The sequence below is a fragment of the Sinohyriopsis cumingii genome, chromosome 7 (assembly GCF_028554795.1).
Source record: "Sinohyriopsis cumingii isolate HCF-2022 chromosome 7, ASM2855479v2, whole genome shotgun sequence".
Lineage (NCBI taxonomy): Eukaryota > Metazoa > Mollusca > Bivalvia > Unionida > Unionidae > Sinohyriopsis > Sinohyriopsis cumingii.
In genome coordinates, this window is record NC_142967.1 from 98,783,489 (window position 1) to 98,801,983 (window position 18,495).

The 18,495-nt window shown below is 34.3% G+C and overlaps 1 long non-coding RNA gene across 2 annotated transcripts in view; it reads right to left on the minus strand.

The window, feature by feature from the left end:
- Positions 1-18,495, minus strand: part of LOC149795791 (uncharacterized) — a 242,575-nt gene that overhangs the window by 60,503 nt on the left and 163,577 nt on the right. The window lies entirely within an intron of this gene.

Sequence of the window (18,495 nt, forward strand, 5' to 3'; positions counted from 1 at the left end):
ATATTCACAATAATAATAATAATATTGAGGACTTTGTATAGCGCCTAATATTTAGAATCACTAAGCGCTTTACAACATGCAGTCAATGTGGCATGTAACAATTAACCTTAGCGTATAGACTTGACCTGCAATAAATAACTGCCTGTGAAAGATGGGATGCTCTGCCGCATTGGATAGGGCATGACTGATTTTTAATTAGGACCTGCTGGAATAATGATTAGAGATATTGAAGAGATATTAACGTGGAGTTAAGTGGCGGGAAACGCAACGTAGAGACAAAACAAGGACAATTATGTGCCATATGGATCGTGTGCGTGTGATTTGGAATTGTAATGTAGGGTTCACAATTTCACAGTCATATTCCTACAATTCTGCAGGATGGAAGTTTATAGTGATGTCTAGCACTAGGGTATCATGCCGCAGACATGTAGCATGATGTCCCACCCAGTCACATTATAGTAGGCTGACCAGTCCTAACAGTAACCTCTTAATGCTAAGCGCCTAGCAATACAGCCGTTAGAAACATTTGTATATGTCTTTGGTATGACTCTGCTGGGGTTCAATCCCTCAAACTTCTGCATCTGAGGCGGAGAATGTAACCACTAGGCCACTATAGCAGTCTAGAGCCATTTGGAAAAAAGTGTCTAAATTATTTTTTCCTGAAGAGTTGTGAATAAAGGCAGACCAAAGAGAATCATTCTAAGTTAAATGAGGAGTGTGCTTCCATGACAAAATTCAATGTTTTAAATATTCTTCCTCAAACATTTTGCCAGTCCAAGTTTTTCTGAGGAAGTGGATGCCCAACTCCAAGAAAAAGAGCAAGTATGTTTTCTCATTAAAACACTGTCCATGGGATTAGTGTCTGGAAGTGAGGGACACGAAGACATTCAGTCATAGAAAAGAGAGCGTGTCTTGGAAAGCATAAGTGGAAAAGAGCTCTATATGTAAACCAGTGGGGAAAGAGAAGAGACAAGCAAGTTATGGCGGAAGACCCAAATGCGGCTGGAGAGAGAGAAAAGAGGAAAAGGAATACAGCGATTCTGACCTTTCACAAACACTGAATTTGGAAGGAGACACAAACAGGTTATGCCGGCATCCTGAGCAATGAGTTTTATTGTTCACTCGACTCTATGATCAAATTTGTTTTATCGGTATAACAGAATGGATAACTGCATTTCTTATAAATTTTGAAATTCTATTTCTAAGAGAAAGTATATCCAATGTCATGTTCAATTTCACATTGTTTATGTAATTGATTAAATTGTTATTTTTTAAGGGGGGGGGGGGCTTGTGTTGTTTGATATTTGACATTGTTATTTATTCAATCTAGGCAATAACACCACAGTCAATCATCTCCAAGATAACAATAACCAACAAAAGTGCCATGTAACAAGTGGGGCACAATCTCTCTCAATCAATTAGTGTCTTTTTCATCTCTTATGTGGGCCATTTACATGGTTTGGTCAAAGCAGTGAGTATGCATGTAGATAACCATCTTCAGTATCTTAGTCCTAGTCACCCTGACTTTTGATACCTAAAATTAATCAGACTCTTCCCAAAGGCATGCTGATCAAATAGTTTGGTAACCACAGACAGTAGGGAGCCTAACTTATTCCCAACAAAATAAAGAACAAGCAGACTGACATCTTAAAACAGGTGCACATATATTATTAAATGGTTGTTGTATAAAAACTGTAAGAAGAAACATCAAGGTTGCCATGCATTGCTAGAAGGTACAGCTTACATGTATGTAGTCCAGAGGTCTCAAACCGATGGCCGATGTAATTATTTCCTGCAGCCCGCAACGACATATTGAATTTGTTGTTATTGTTATATGGTTTAATGCCATTTTTCAACGCAAGATAGGCTATACATGGCAGCCAGTATAAATGGAGGAGCAAGAACCTGGAAAAAACCCAGAAAGAACCACCAACCCACGAGAAGCTACCAGCAAGTTTTCTCACATACCCACACTGGCCGAGCCTGAGACTCAAATCCACACAGACATAGTTGAGATGGTTGAGATCCGTAACACTGTTATGGGTCATTTTGTTGTTGTTGTTGTGGGGTTTAATGCCATTGTTCAGCACATGATAGGCTAAATATGGCGGCCAGTATTAATGGTGGAGGAAGAACCCGGGAAAACCCCGGAAAGAACCACCTACACACGAGAAGCTATTGGCAAACTTTCACACATACCCACATTGCATTGGCTGAATCCGAGACTCGAAACGGTGCAGACAGAGATGAGATGGCAGTGATCCATAACGGAGAGCGCTTTGGACCACTCGGGGCCCTGGGTCATTTTGTAAAGAACATACTAAATAGTAATTTTGTCCGTTATTGTGGGTTTTTACTTTAAGATAATGTAATTTTGTTTGTAAACATTTTAACATGGATGTGAATTCAGGACATTGGTATTCCCTTCTGGAAAACATGATATACAAGCCCTTTTCTTCACAGCTTGCTAATATTTATGTAAGCAGACATGACCTTTTTCTTTTCATTGTTTTAATACAAATTTAATGGAAATTCTACTAAGATGACAGACAATTTCCCAAAAAATGGTTTATTGCAACATAGCTCAAGAAAGAAGGTATATACATCATACATGTAATGTTGTTTAAATCAGAATTACTATTCCTATCTTAACATTTGTAGTGGAATTGGTCTTTTAGAAGTGTTCAATTATTATCTGAGGAGATGTATTTATTTTAATTACCAGTTGTCATTGGAATTACAAAGTTTTCATTGACTTTAGGATAGAATCACTCTTTAAGGATTATTGTGAATTAATTAAAGGACATATTCTTGGTTAGATCAATTTGAAAGAGCAAGGCCATTTGTTAATTCAAGACCATTCACATATCAGAACATGCAAGATTGGATTTTTTTGGGAATACCACTGGAATTCATTTGGAACATTACACTTTTGGAAATGTGATAGAATTTATAGGACTATTTGGGATTTAATTCACAATACTGTTAAGTTCCTTCCAATAAAAGGAAATAAATTAACTGTTGAATTTTCCAAAATTTGATGATTTTTTATCTTTTCTTTTATTTAGTTGAAGACCATATAGTTGTAACAAGACAACATGAAAAGTCTTTTAGTAAAATCCTGATGACAATATAACCATCCATGCTGGGGGGAGGATGGTAGTGACTGTAACATTTTCAAGACAGCCAATGTAACATCAATATTGGATCTACCAATGGCAACATTTGCACTTAAAAACAGCTAGGTATCATAAGTCTGCTGGTGAAAACCCTATGTTGATATAAGCATACATTTAGGAGCAGCAGAGATAACAACACATTCATCATGGCCAGCATGGTGGTCATACTGTGAGTCAGTTTCCATTGTTTTCATTCAGGACTAACTAGACATCAGAAGAACTCTTCTGACGAATACCCATCTCAAAATGACATTCCATTGAAGAGTAGAGCATGAATTTCCAAACGACCATTTGGGTCATCAGTTTAGCGGCATTGTCATTTATTACCAACTAGACATCACAGCAAGTCTTTCAGTTAAAACACCATGCTGACGTGACCATTAAATTGGTCACTGTGGTGGCCTGAGTGGCACCATTTTCATTAGACACCTTAAGTGTTTAGTAATATCCACATGTAAATAAGAAATCCATTTAGCAAAAGAAGTGATGACAAAATTCTCAAAATGGCTATTATGACAGCCATATTGGATTTGTGAACAGCATCATTGTCACAAAATATTTGGTATGGAGGAGTAATGATAAAAAGTTTTTAAGATCGGTCGGTGCTGTGACAGCTATAATGGAACTCAGATCTGCGCCCTTTTCATATAAGACCAACTAGAGATCATGAGAAGTCTTTTATTTAAAACATTATATCAAAATCCATTGAGAAGTAATGACAAGATTTTCAACTAGACGATACCTGTATGTTAAGACTTCTGGTGAAAACTCTGTTTTCATATTGGATGTCTGAACAGCAGCGTCTTCATTTAGTACCAACTAGACCATAATATGAATGCATATACAAGAAAAGGTTCACTGCGTCCTCAATGTAGTTTAGGAGGTTTGATAACAAGTGAGCAGTAACACACAAATGAATGGATAACAAATGATGCATGATAGACAATCATATAACCTCTTCTGTTCTATGACAAGTAAAGCTAATAACAAGTTTTAATAGTGCCTAAAGTAGTGTAAACCATGCCAACACCCACCCACCCCCTATCACCCATATGTAACTAAGCAAATCTAAACAAAAGTTAAGCAGTATAGAAAATTGACCACGTGATCCACAGATTTTCACTGAAGTAAATTAAATCTCCCATTCACTGCTGAAAACTATCTTTTCTTTCTTATGATCTTTCTTCAGGTAATTTCCACTATCTGATTTGGAATCACCAATGTTTGATCATCAATGACAGGTCTAGATGGGGCTAGCTGGGTAACTGCATGCTTGTTTTGAAGGTGCAGTGTTCATTTTTCAGAACGATCATTCAACATTTGTTTAATTTGAAAACATGTGTCACACGTTACGAGTTGATAATGGAAATCACTGAAATATACAATACACGATACCAGTGGACTCCATCATGGCAGGCCAATCATGTGACAATGTCAGTGCAAATCCAAACACAAATGTCATGCACCAGAAGCATGGTCAAATCAGGTACAACAGATATATGTAGTGGCCAAGTCAGCCAGTAATTATCCTGGATTATATTAATAATCACAAATATAAAAAAGTTGTTGCTATTGTAGGGTTTAATGCCATTTTACAGCACACGATACATGGCGGCCAGTATTAATCGTGTTAAAGAACAGCTGAACGATTTAATGCAATGGATTAAAAGTGTGTGCAATGATGCTAAAAGTGGGGTGAAAAACAAAAGTGCGTGCAATAAGTCCTTATATCATTAAGCATCTTAATCTCCTTATCTATTACAGTTATGATCTAACATCTAATAAGCAAAACAAATTGCATTTATCTATTCAAAGGAGGCTCACACTAAGCTTCAGAATCAAAATGGTCCATGGCAACACAAAAGATGTTTATATGTACCCACGCCATGTCGGCCAATTCTGTGCAACGATACGTTATTTCTGTAAACATTGTATCACGTGCTATTTTGGGTCAAAAATCCATTTTGTATCCAGAAAGAACAATCGTACATTAATTAACAAAGTGATATTCATAAAGTGTACAATAATATCTCACATTTAGACTCGAAATGCACATAAAAATGTGATTTCTAAATGGCAACGTAAAGACCCACTCCATGACCTTCTTGAACCTGTAACCCAGAAAAGATGGAAAAGTGTACCTTAAAACAAAACTATTTTATTCCAAGTTTCCAATTTTGGAAGAAGTTGTCCCACATGTACAAAATCGTCCGCTACCCAACATCTCTACTTGCCGCTAGAATATAAATTGTCAACAAATTTCCCGGCATATAGTCTGTTTCTAAATTCTGTAGTATTTTTTCCCCATCAGCATAACGTTGTAATCACATTACATCCTTTTCATTGTTGTTTCTCTTCCATGTAATAGCTTATTTTTCATGAAATGTTGAACTTTACTAACTTTTTTACAAGATTGGTTTAGGTTGCTTAATATAGCTTGCTATTTAATGGCAATTTTACGTTGAATTTTGTAAAACTAGCTATAAACCTGACCTAAATACTCGACTGAACTGCTGACAGAAACAGTCCAAAGTACTATATTTCATTTCTGTAGCTCGATGGATAAACATTACCTCTTTTCAAAGCTATGTGCAGAATAGGCCGACATATCTAGAGTCAGGAAAACGGGGGTGGTATCCTCTGTGCCCAAAATTAATATTATTTTGAACAGAATATTCTGGTGAAAATTGCATCTTTTAAAATGGTAAGCATTGCTATATTTTATTTTTGTCAATCACTCGAATTCGGTATGCGCTTTGCTTCAATATTGGAAACGAAACCCTTTGGTCCGTAGAAATGACCGACAGCAGTGTATATATTGTGTAGGTTAAAAAAAGAAGTTTAAAAGGAGATAAACTTGTACTGGGGGAGGGAATTATGTCTTGTCTTTTATTTTTAAGAGGTGGGAGGTGGGTGTTGTCCTGGGGGTATTTTACCTGTACCCGATATTCTTTATAGGTAATCGTCGTGCATGTCCTGACGGGCGAAAAAGACGTTACTCCATATAATCAGTCATTTATAGGTAAACTACCCTAAGCAATGATACGAGAATCACCCCACCCCGATATAGGTGTGGCATTGTGTAGTATCTCCAGCACCTAAATTGCATGTAGATTAAATCAAAAGCCAATCTTTAATCTACAGTATGCACTAAGTCTAAGAATGATACAAGTCACTGCGATGTATTTTGGCCCAGCTTGCAACGGGAGTTATTGACGGAAAATAAAGCAACAGTCGCATTCAAACAAATTGCATGATCAACCAACCTCTTCCATACTTTGGAATATTCTTCTTACTGGCTACACTGCTAGATTCCTGTTACGTCTACAGATCTCTGCATTACATTTGCAGTAATTACAATGCGCTTTCTGTAAGGCAACTACAAACGCGCGATTATTTTTGAAAACATAGAGACGGTTTTTCCGGAAGCTGACTAGGCCAAAATATAAGCATGCGCATTACGCTCGAAGGTATCACTTCGAAATCAAACCTAGAAGTGGGCAAAATATTTAGCTAATATGTGGGGCTTTGGTATTTCATTATATATGCTAACGGTGCGATATGCAAAAGGATGATGATCAAAAATAAACTTAAAATCTATTTTAGTGATATAAACATACACGCTACCAACAAAGATATACGTAATATACATGATGTCGCCGAAAGGTTGCATCGCGAATACAAATAAAAAATTTAAACTTTACACATCTAAGCATCTTTTTAAATGAAGTTGACTTAAAAATAAGTTTTAACCTTGTTACAATCTCATTTATATGTATCAAGTGACCAATACAGTTTTCATTTTCACAGAAACAGTTAAAAATCTTGTCTGACTTTTGGGCGACACGAGATATATCTTTTAGGCGACCGCGGTCGCCTAAAGGTTGCTGGTATGTCTACCAAAGGTCGCATTTTGGCTAATATATATATAGAAACACTAAATTTTACAATGTAGCATGGAAACATAATAGGTATTGCAGCATTTACACAGTTGCATATCGGAGGATATATATACCATAGTAGAACAGCGTGTTTCGATTCACATTCTACTACTTGTATCAAAGCGTTGAAAACACCTCACAACGTGCTATGGCTTGGCATCACCATGGTTACAAGCCACCTTCTTTCCCAATAGCTATCTAGTCCATCTATTGTCCGATATTATTCCATATTCTGCATTTACAACATGGATTATAACGATGGTACACTTAGTTATACGAAGAAGAAAACAAATTAAAAGTAGAATCCAATTCACCCTCAACAATTCACAGGTTGTATAGGGTTAATTTCTTTATTTGGTCCTGAAAAACTAAATCATCTACCAGGAGATTTTGCATATCGTAATGTCACGTTTAGCTCCCATGTTCACATATTAATTGTAAATTTATGTCGAGCATAAGTTTCAATTAAATAAGTTAGAAATATTTAAACAAACGTGATGATCAATGTGACGTAATAAGTTTATATAATTTGTTAGTTCTATTCTGTTGATCAGAAACTCTAATTGTTAAGACTATAAACGACTAAGAATGACTAGTGTGCATTTCAACAGGTGGAAAAAAACAACATCATGTAGGAAATTATCGTCAGTATAGGCATTTATCTTTTCAAAACGATTTAATTGCAAACTCTGGATTAAAAAGCTTAGTAAGTTTCTTCCTTTCCTTCAATATTAATTTCACGATTCAAGCAGATAGAAATCCTATTACATTAATGGCTATATTTTGATATATAATCCTCTTGAAAGTTTAAGGTGTGTTTCTGTATGATTTGGATTTGTTTACTTAACTTAAACAATCTTTCATTCATGTCGCTAAGATGTCTGCAGTGTGGCTGTTTATAGTGATGTCTAGCACTCGGGCGTCATGCAGAATACATGTAGCATTATGTCTCACCCAGTCACATTATACTCTCACCAGGCTGATCAGTTATGTGCGTGTGATTAGGTTTGTAACGTAACTTTAACAACTTTTCTGTCATATTGTTACGATATCTGATTGTGGTAGTTTACATGAACATCTGGTGATGAGGCATCATGCCACAGACATGAAGCATAATGTCACACCCAGCCACATTATTCTGACACCAGCAAACCAGTAATAACACTAACTTCTTAATGCTGAGCGCCTAATGAGGCAGTTGTTATTAAAATTTTCGTAAGTGTGCATACGACTCGGCCGTGATTCGAATCAGCGATCTCCAGCTTCCAGCGGGCGCTCTAACCACTAGTTCACCTAAGCGGTCCTGACTAGTTCTAACACTAACCTATAAATGCTGAGGAAGAAGCGAGGCAGCTGCAATAACCATTTTTGGTAATCTTCAGTATGAATTGGCCAGGTTTCAATCAAGGGACCTCTCTCTTTCGAGGCGGGCGCTCAAACCACATAGGACACCATACCGATCCAGTTTAAAATAGAATATGTGTGCATATTTTACCTTGTTATTCTAAAGTTACAATGATACGCTATATCCCACCTCAAAATTTAAGAGAAAAACGCATTATTTAGAAAGTACAAATCCTAACCAGATTCGTGCTCATACAGCATCATATCGCAGGATATATAAGCAAAGTTTGAAAATTGCGATTAATCTAACTTTCTCCTTTTGTTAGCATGTATACATTAAAATACCCCCGCAACGTATATCAGTATGGCATCACTATGGTTCCATAACTAGTCCGAATCGAATAGCTATCTTTGACAGCTGTGGTCATGTGCTGTTTCTATTGAACACACGTTTTCGCTACTAAGGCTTAATTGTGATCTTCTACTATTTATATAGAAGAACACATAGGAAAAAACACATATTAATGTTCCTCCAATTTCACCCTTAACATTTAATCAGACGCATACGGTTATTGAAAGGGCCCCGAGTGGCCGAGTGCTTTAAAGCGCCCACCGTTAAGGATCACTGCCATCTCACATCTGTCTGCGCCAGTTCGAGTCTCAGATTCATCCAATGTGGGTATTTGAGAGACCTTGCCAAAAGCTTCTCGTAGGACGGTGGTTCTTTCCGGGGGTTTTCCCTGGTTCTTCCTCCACCGTTAATACAGGCCGCCATGTATAACCTATCGTGTATTGAAAAATGGCGTTAAAACAAACAATAACCAACCAACCAATGGTTATCGTCATTGTTTCGTGCTGCTGTAATAAGTCATCAATCGAGTATTTGCATCATGTAACACCATCTTTGTTTCAAAACATTAACTGTGCATTCACGTGAATGTTAAATTTCAATTCAATACGTTAAAAATTATTGAACCAGCTGTAACGGTGCTATTGCAATGACATGTCACTTTAGCTTAATCACAAAAAGTAAAATGAAAACGAATGAAGGTCGAAGTAAAACATAAATCTATTTTGTTTGTCATGATATGACTAAATAAATCAGAAGAATGTAAACTTCCGTTACAATTCTACAACGACATCATTGCCCGAGATTATTCTTACACAACTTGCCCTTTTTAAAATATTGATAATTGCAAAACGCAGACGTGCATTTCGTATTGGTCCAAAGAGAAAACGGTATTCCTCTTTAAGCAATGCGTAAGTGACACAGATATTCAGGATTAGTTCATTGAAACTAGGACGAATAATAAGCTATTATCATACATGTTGTCAAACAGAATCTCCTTTACGCGGATATACATATAAAGAGAGCAGTATTTATATTCCAAACAAATATTTTGTTATATTCCGATAATCGAGATTAACTATGATTGTTTCTAGTTGAATATAATTCTCTTACTTTGGTGTCAAACTGTAAAGAGAAGCAAAATTTTAAAACTTGGATGAGAAAGGATGCAGAATGTTATATATACATAAGAGATTCATTTGAAAAACAGACTAAGACTAAGATAACATAAACAAAAACTAAATGCGTGCAGATGTTTACTGTTTTCAACAACCAACATATTAAGAACGACCAATGTATTGTTTTGATGAGTGGATAGTAACGATATATAGTAAATGATACTATTTGCCTTTAAACAATATCTAATTTTAGATTTCCATTTTATGTAATATTATAACACTTTTATCTCGATTTCTGGTTTACTCCACAAAATAGACACTACAAAATGAATTAATGTAGTACAAACGATGTGGTGTTTTTCTTTATATAAGTCTTACGTCTATCCCACACGTTTTCTTAAGATACATGGTCAAAAGATCCAATTTTACTGGGTCTCTATGAATTTGAGCTAATTTTCTTGATCTTGTATCCAATCATTTATCTTCTCTCAGGCTCTCCCAAAGCTATATAACATAAAAATAAAAAGCATGTATGCCTTCGAAACTGTCAAAAAACATAAATCGTAACCGCCAGCAACATTTTATACAAACTCAGTCTAGTCAGTGGCTAGTTTTTCGTGTGGAATAACTTCCAAGTATTCAAACTATCTGTCATTCAATACGACTTTTAAATCTTGACTATCAGATTTGTTTTTTCCCAGGTAGCTGGGACAAATGTAAATATCCTACGTCCGCGTGATATTTTTGTAATTTAAAGATCAATGTTTTAAAAAAAAAAAACAATATTTTTGTAAAATAAATCATTCCAAAAGTTCTAATTTTGAACAACTCGCTCTTCTTTGTTATATAATTATTTTTTAATAATATATGAATAATATGAAATTTATCAAAAAATGAGTATAACGAAAAATATACTAATCAAATTAGAAAATATTAATTAATACTTAAAATTATGTTTTAATATCAACCAAGTGCTATCTTACTTTCCGATGGTAATATATAGAACGTATTTGTTAAAACCAGTGTATGCAAACGTTATCCAGTTATAATTCATATATATATATATATATATATATATATATATATATATATATATATATATATATATATATATATATATATATATATATATATATATATATATATATATATACACGTTTTAGGTGCGTTGTGGGCAGTCATCCCGAAAGTGGGTTTACGGGAAGGACATGATATAGTTTACATTTCAAATCAAAATACATATACATAGGTTGTATTTCTTACATAGTAATTATGTATATGTTGAAAATAAGTATATACACTTATGTTATAGTCCTATTCATGTTTTCGGTTCGTGGGCAGATATATAAATTTCATGGGCAGTTTTGACCTTTAGGTTGAAGATGACAAAGTAACTGCCCAAAAATACGTTCACGAAGAACAAACATATAGCATTCTGCCCGCGAATACGGCCCCGGGAACAATATATAGCGTACTGCCCACGAATACGTTCACAAGTAACAAATATATAGCATGACTTTCCGGTGTGCGCGCGCAAAATGGTTGTCAAGACACGACGATAAACATTGATCTATTAAAGCATCCTTTGCAATGGCCAGCGTACATATAGCGGACGTGAAGTTCGTTTTTCACAGCTTGTTTGAAATAAATGGATGATTATATATCCAGTGTAACAACTTGTCTTGACAGCTTATGGATGCTAATGTTTGACATTTATTGTGAAGATGATTGTTCACTGCTTGTTGATGAATTCGTAGCTTCTGTTAATCGATGCTATAGCTCAATTTAACTGTCATACACTGATATGTTTAAGTCTGCTTGCACAGTTAACTATGCAGAGTTATGGAAATATAACAAATTGGTTTTAATAACTTTCAGAGTTTGTTTTACTATTACTCAATATTTGTTTCAAGTACTATAAAGGCTGTGATAGGTTGGGTGGCTTAGATTAAAAATCAGGCCCGTCTCACTTGGGGGGTGGGGGGTGGGTACTGCCCATTATGAATATTACTGGTCCTAGATGTCCAACCTGATATTTATGACATATAGGTTCAACATCTTACTGCCAGCAGAAATGGTGTTCTGTAGTATTTTTCCCAGTCAATAGTTTATGGATATATTATGTCATGTACTATGCTTGTTTAATTCTCTCATCTCAGTTCTGACGTTACCGTTGAATGCTATAATGTTCCCAGACATCCGGTATTCTTGGTTATTAAAATTATATATATACACAGATAACTGAAGGTGAGTTCTCATTATTCCCTAACAATTGTAATTAGTGGGGCTGTAGCAATTGATGGTCTGAGAATTCAAGTTAACTGGTTCAAAACTTGGGTAAACAACAAACTGTTTTCTTCCTTTGACAGGCATCATAAAGTTTTGCATCTTTGTCACTCTGATGACTGTGGTACACAAGTTACAGACTTTGCCTTAGAATGAGCCTGATTTTTGATACTTGTTTCTGAATGGGGTGGGGTAGGGAAGTAACAAAATTATTAAAGGTGGAATGTATGCAAACCATGCTGGAAATAGATATGTGCCAGCAACTGCAACATGTAAGCTTCAATCAATTTGGAAACTATAAGCTTTATCCTGTAAATATTAACAGTTCACACCCTGTATAAAAGATGATTTTGTGTTTGATTAACTGGAACTGTTAATTTATTATGTTAAGGAATTTATTGTTTTAACCCTAGTAAATGTAATATAATTAGGTGAAAAGTTCCAGTTTGTTTATTGTTTCCAGAGTTGATTATTGTAACTTGAAGAACCTGTTTCTAAGTGTTAAATGAAACGAAAGAGATATTGTTTACTCAAGTGATATAAAATAAAAGTTTAAAATGAACTGAAAGAAATATTGTTTATTCAAGTGATACAAAATAAATGTAAAAGTGTATATTCATTAAGAAGTGTATTGTCAATTGCAAATAAATGAAGATTTATCTTATTTTGTTCTTTACTTGTGTACAAAATTATACCTGGATTGGGCAATAATTACTTGGACTCCATTTGGAAAAGAAAAATCTATATGTTCTAAATACCTAATGTTCATATCATAATGCTCTTTTAATGGATGATTATGCTTTTCAGCTGACGTTACCATATTGCCAAGTGAACTAATAGTATGGCCTTCGGTGTGGCCCACTAATCACATTTGTAAATGAATTATGCATGCAATAGAGAAATAGCTCTTAAAATATCTTAGGAGTTGAACAATGTGTGTACACAAATGAACATGAAGCAAATCTTTGAACTTGTATGCCACACATGCAAGTGAATTGGTGGTTTTCATATGAAGCTTGTGTACTCTTATGGCTTTTGTCTATATTACTTTTAGCCATTTCTATTCACACACCAGAACACAACCTTTTTTGTCTGATTCAGGTACTAATGCAAAACTTATTTCAGCTGTAACTGAAGTATACAGAATTTTTCCTGATACTGAGGCCTACTGTGTAGACAGTATAGCTGTAAGCTCTTAATGATCGGCACCAAAAGAGGCAGCTGCTAGTACCATTTTTATGTCTTTAGTATGATTCGGCCGGGGTTTGAATACGCGACCCCTCGCATCCGAGGCGGACGCTCTATAGACACATTGCACCATCGGAGAAGTCGCTTAGTAAAGAATGTACGATACTGGTTCCTGTTTTTCATGACAACTCGACCTGGAGACCTACCTGATGGAAAATGAAGGTGCATTATAAGGTTATAATATACGAGTCCATAAATACATAAATATTTTTTAAATTATAATTTTCGAGCAATTAGTGTCTCTTAGCATTTGACAAAGTCTGCTTGCAGTAGCGTACTAAGGGGAGGGGGGTTACAACATACTTCGATGCTAATACTACTGATTTCAAGCATAAAATTAAAGCTAAACAACAGCATATAACATGTTTACATATATTATTAAGTACGTCTTCATTTGTCTTTCCGTGCGCCAAATACCTTCCAACACAAAGATTTTCCATATAGGTAAATTAGTTGTACCAATCTTAAACAACCATATATTTCGACATATATAATATCAATGTATAGGTTTCTCATATATAATGTCAATGTATAGGTTTCTCATCAGTTTAAATCGATCGGTGCCAAAAAAAGTCGAGAAAATTAATAATAAAAAAGTTGGTATTTTTGACTCATTATTGCTTGCGACTTTACCGATCTTCATATCCTTGATATGTGCATCTACCCTTCCCGTTTTACGATAGTAGCACATACTTGGATGCTAATACTATAGATTTGAAGCATATAATTTAAGATGTACAACATTAAATAATATGTGTATGTATCTTATTAAGTACGGTTTCATATGTCTGTTTGTGCACCCGATGCCTTCCTATCCGAACGGTTTCCATATAGGTGAATAATTTATACCAATAGTAAACAAACACAGCTTTTGACAAATTTCATATTAATATATAGGTTCTCATCTGCCTAAATCGATTTGTGCCAATAGACGTGTGTAAAAATACAAAATAAAAAAGTTCCACTTTTTACGGAATATCGGGTGCGACTTTACCGATCTTCATATGCTTGCTACTTTAATACACCCTTCCCGTTTTGTGATTGTAGCACATACTTCGATGCTAATATTAGAGATCTGAAGTATAGAATTAAAACTATACAATATTATAAAATGTGTGTATATATCTTAATAAGCACGTCTTTATTTGTCTGTCCGTGCGCCTAGATCCGACCTATACGAAATGTTTCATATGGGCGAATAAGTCATAACAATCGCAAAAACAACGGTTTTGACACATTTGATATCAGATGACAAATTTGACTTTAATTGATGTGTTTCTAATCATACTAAATCGATCTGTGCCAATAGACATGTGTGAAAATGCAAAATAGAAGGTTTTGTTCTTTTTACTGAATATCGGGTGCGACTTTACCGATCTTCATATCCTTGCTACGTGAATCTACCATTGCCGTTTTGCGATCGTACTACATATTTCGATGCTATTGCTATATATCTAAAGCATATAATTAAAGCCGTACAACTGTAAATAGTATGTGTATGTATCTTATTAAGTATATCTTCCTTTGTCTGTCATTTCGCCTAATGTCTTCCTATACGATCGTTTTCCATACAGGTGAATAACTCATAACAATAGTAAATAAACCCCGATTTTGACAAATTTATATAAATTGATATGTTTCGCATCAGTCTAAATCGATCTGTGATAGTAGAAATGTAAGAAAATGCAATATGAAAGTTTTGGTATATTTGACTCTGTATCGCTTGTGAATTTAACAATCTTCATAACCTTGATACGTGCAGCTTCCATTGCCGTTTGTCTCGGTATCACAAACTTCAATGTTTATAGTATAAATCTGAAGCATACAAGGAGAGCTATACAACAGTATATAATATGTGTATGAATCTTATTAAATACATCTTGATGTGTCTGTATGTCCGCCCAATGTCTTCCACAGCGAGCGTTTTCCATATTGTGTATTGTTCCACTTCCTATTTTTACACTACCTAATTTTGACCTAGTTTAATAAACACCCATTTCTACAGAGGACACATCTGTCGCAGCCTCGACATTTTTTTACACTTATCAGCATTGAGTCACTCGGACAAAAAGATTTGTCAAAAGTCATATCATTATTATTAATGAAGTGAAACAAGGACACATACGTTGAAAAAAATAATACATTTCTCCAATTCACTTTTTTCCAACCAGGAAGTCCTCTTAAAATCTTTACCAACTATTCTGACAAGGCAAATACAATTCGTTCCATACCAATCATCCAGTCTGCTACTAAACATGTGTTAGCTATGTGACTCACAGCTGATAACTGCATCTCCATCACTTTTCTAGAATTGTGTTTTGTGTTTTACGTGAATATGTCATTACTGATTTTCTGAGGTGGTTCTTGGGTATTTTACTTTGGAGTAATGAACATGAAACACACGTTTATGGTATATTTCATAAATAAATCAGCATCCTCTACATTACTGCTAATTTAAATAAAATTACGTGTATTACTATTAGGATTTTTCTCTCAAAAATAGGCAATTTTACTTCAATAGTAAATTTTCAAACGTCCATTAAACTAATCTTGATATTTAACTTATTTTGACAAATTAATTCTTTCTAAATGTCTTTTGTCTCCTATTATTTGCACTATTAGAGAAATAAGCTATGAAGTATGCAAAACAGTTTTGTACCTTAAACAGTACATGTACATTAAAGAATTGGGGTTCTGTATATTCACAATGCCATTTAATTATTGCAAGGATGTTGTACACTAAATCTAGTATTCTTTTATTATAAGTAAACAATTGTATTATTATACCATCATGATTTTCCCCCAATTTTATTCTTTCAGCTAATCCAACAAAATATCTGTTCCAAAACAAATTTTTTGATAAATATAGGAACAAATTCTGAGTAAACACCATTTTTCTTTTGTTGTCGTTGTTAATGGTAGACTGAGAGAAGAAAATGCAGCAGCATATAATATGAACTTAAGTGAAGTTATGAACTTACTAAGCCTGGATTTAAATAAATGATATCACTTGTATTTCTAATGACAGCCACAATCCTCTTAGTTTGGGCTCAAGACCAGCAATAGTGAATAGAGGTATTTCGAAAGACATATAACAGCTCACTCATTATAATGTTACTAATTAGCATTATTGAAAACTTCTTAGATATCAAAATAAATAGTATATATGTATGGTGCTTGTTGGCGACATTGGCAGATTATTCACGCCACATCCTGGTTCCCGGGCAGTTTTGATCTCTCACAATAATAATCACGGGCACAGTGGCTCGTTACAAAGAAAATCAACAGATTTGGGTTCTAACCTGTAACACTATTAACATATTATATTGTTACAGGTTAGAACCCCATCCCTTGATTTTCTTTGCAACGACCCCCTGTCATCATGGGCAGTAAATTTGAAACATACTACTTCCGGGTCAATCTATTTTTAAGGTGCAATATATACTAGTACATAATGGGAGGTAACTCAAGTTGTGCTATTCAATTCAATTCATTAATGAAAAAATGGAAATAAATAGGTAAAAAGGCAATTATTTATTTTGCAGATGAATATTTATCGAATATTTAACATTCAGCAGCGTAAACATGCATTTATTTTATTGATATTTGTGGCAAGAGTACAGAAAAGGACGACGTGCTTCGTGGGCAGATGGAAATCTGCCCACGAACTTTCATCTGCCCACGAAACCGTCTGAGGACGACAAAACTGCCCACGACCCACCTTAAATAATAGTATATATATATATATATATATATATATATATATATATATATATATATATATATATATATATATATATATATATATATATATATATATATATATATATATATATATATATATATATATATATACATATATATATATATATGTATAGATATATCCATATATATATATATATATATATATATATATATATATATATATATATATATATGTATGTATGTATATATATTGATCGATGGATAGATAGATAGAGAGATAGATACAAAGATGGAGCAAGAGAAAGAGAGATAGAGAGAGAGATATACACACTAAATATTACAATGTAGCATGGAAACATAATAGGTATTGTAGCATGTATACAGTTGCATGTCGGAGGATATATATACCATAGTAGAACAGTGTGTTTCGATTCACATTCTACTACTTGTATCAAAGCGTTGAAGACACCTCACAGCGTGCTATGGCAAGGCATCACCATGGTTACAAGCCACATTCTTCCTCAATAGCTATCTAGTCCAACTGTTATCCCATAGCATTCCATATTCTGCATTTACACATGGATTATAGCGATGGTACACGTAGTTATACGAAGAAGAAAACAAATTACAAGTGGACCCAAATTCACCCTCAACAATTCATAATTTGTATAGGGTTATTTTCTTGACTTCGTCCTGAAAAACTATATCTTCAACCACGATATTTTGCATATCATAATGTCAGGTTTAGCTCCCATGTTCATATATTAATTGTAATTTCATGTCGAGCATAGGTTTCAATTAAATAAATTAGAAATATCTAAGCAAACGTGATGATGAATCTGATATAATAAGTTCATATAATTTGTTAGTTCTATTCTGTCAGCCAGAAACTCTAATTGTTAAGACTATCAACGGCTAGCAATAACATGTGTGCATTTCATCAACTGGACAAAAACATCATGACGGAGGAAATTATCGTCAGTATGGATATTTATTTTTTCAAAAGGTTATAATTGCAAACTCTGGATTATAAAGCTTAGTAAGTTTCTTCATTCCTTTAATATTAATTAAACGATTCAAACAGATAGAAATCCTATTACATTAGTATTTATATTTTGAGATAAATATTGTTTCCTGTAACGATAATCGAGATATAATAACAATGACGAACCTGTTCACGAATAAAGGAAAATCAATTGGATCTGACAATACTGAATGCTGCATGAATGAAATATACAACAGATGTTATGGTATGCTAAGTTCTTAATATGAGAAACAGACTCATTGCAAGATGACCTGCACCAAACATAAATGCTTGTAAATGT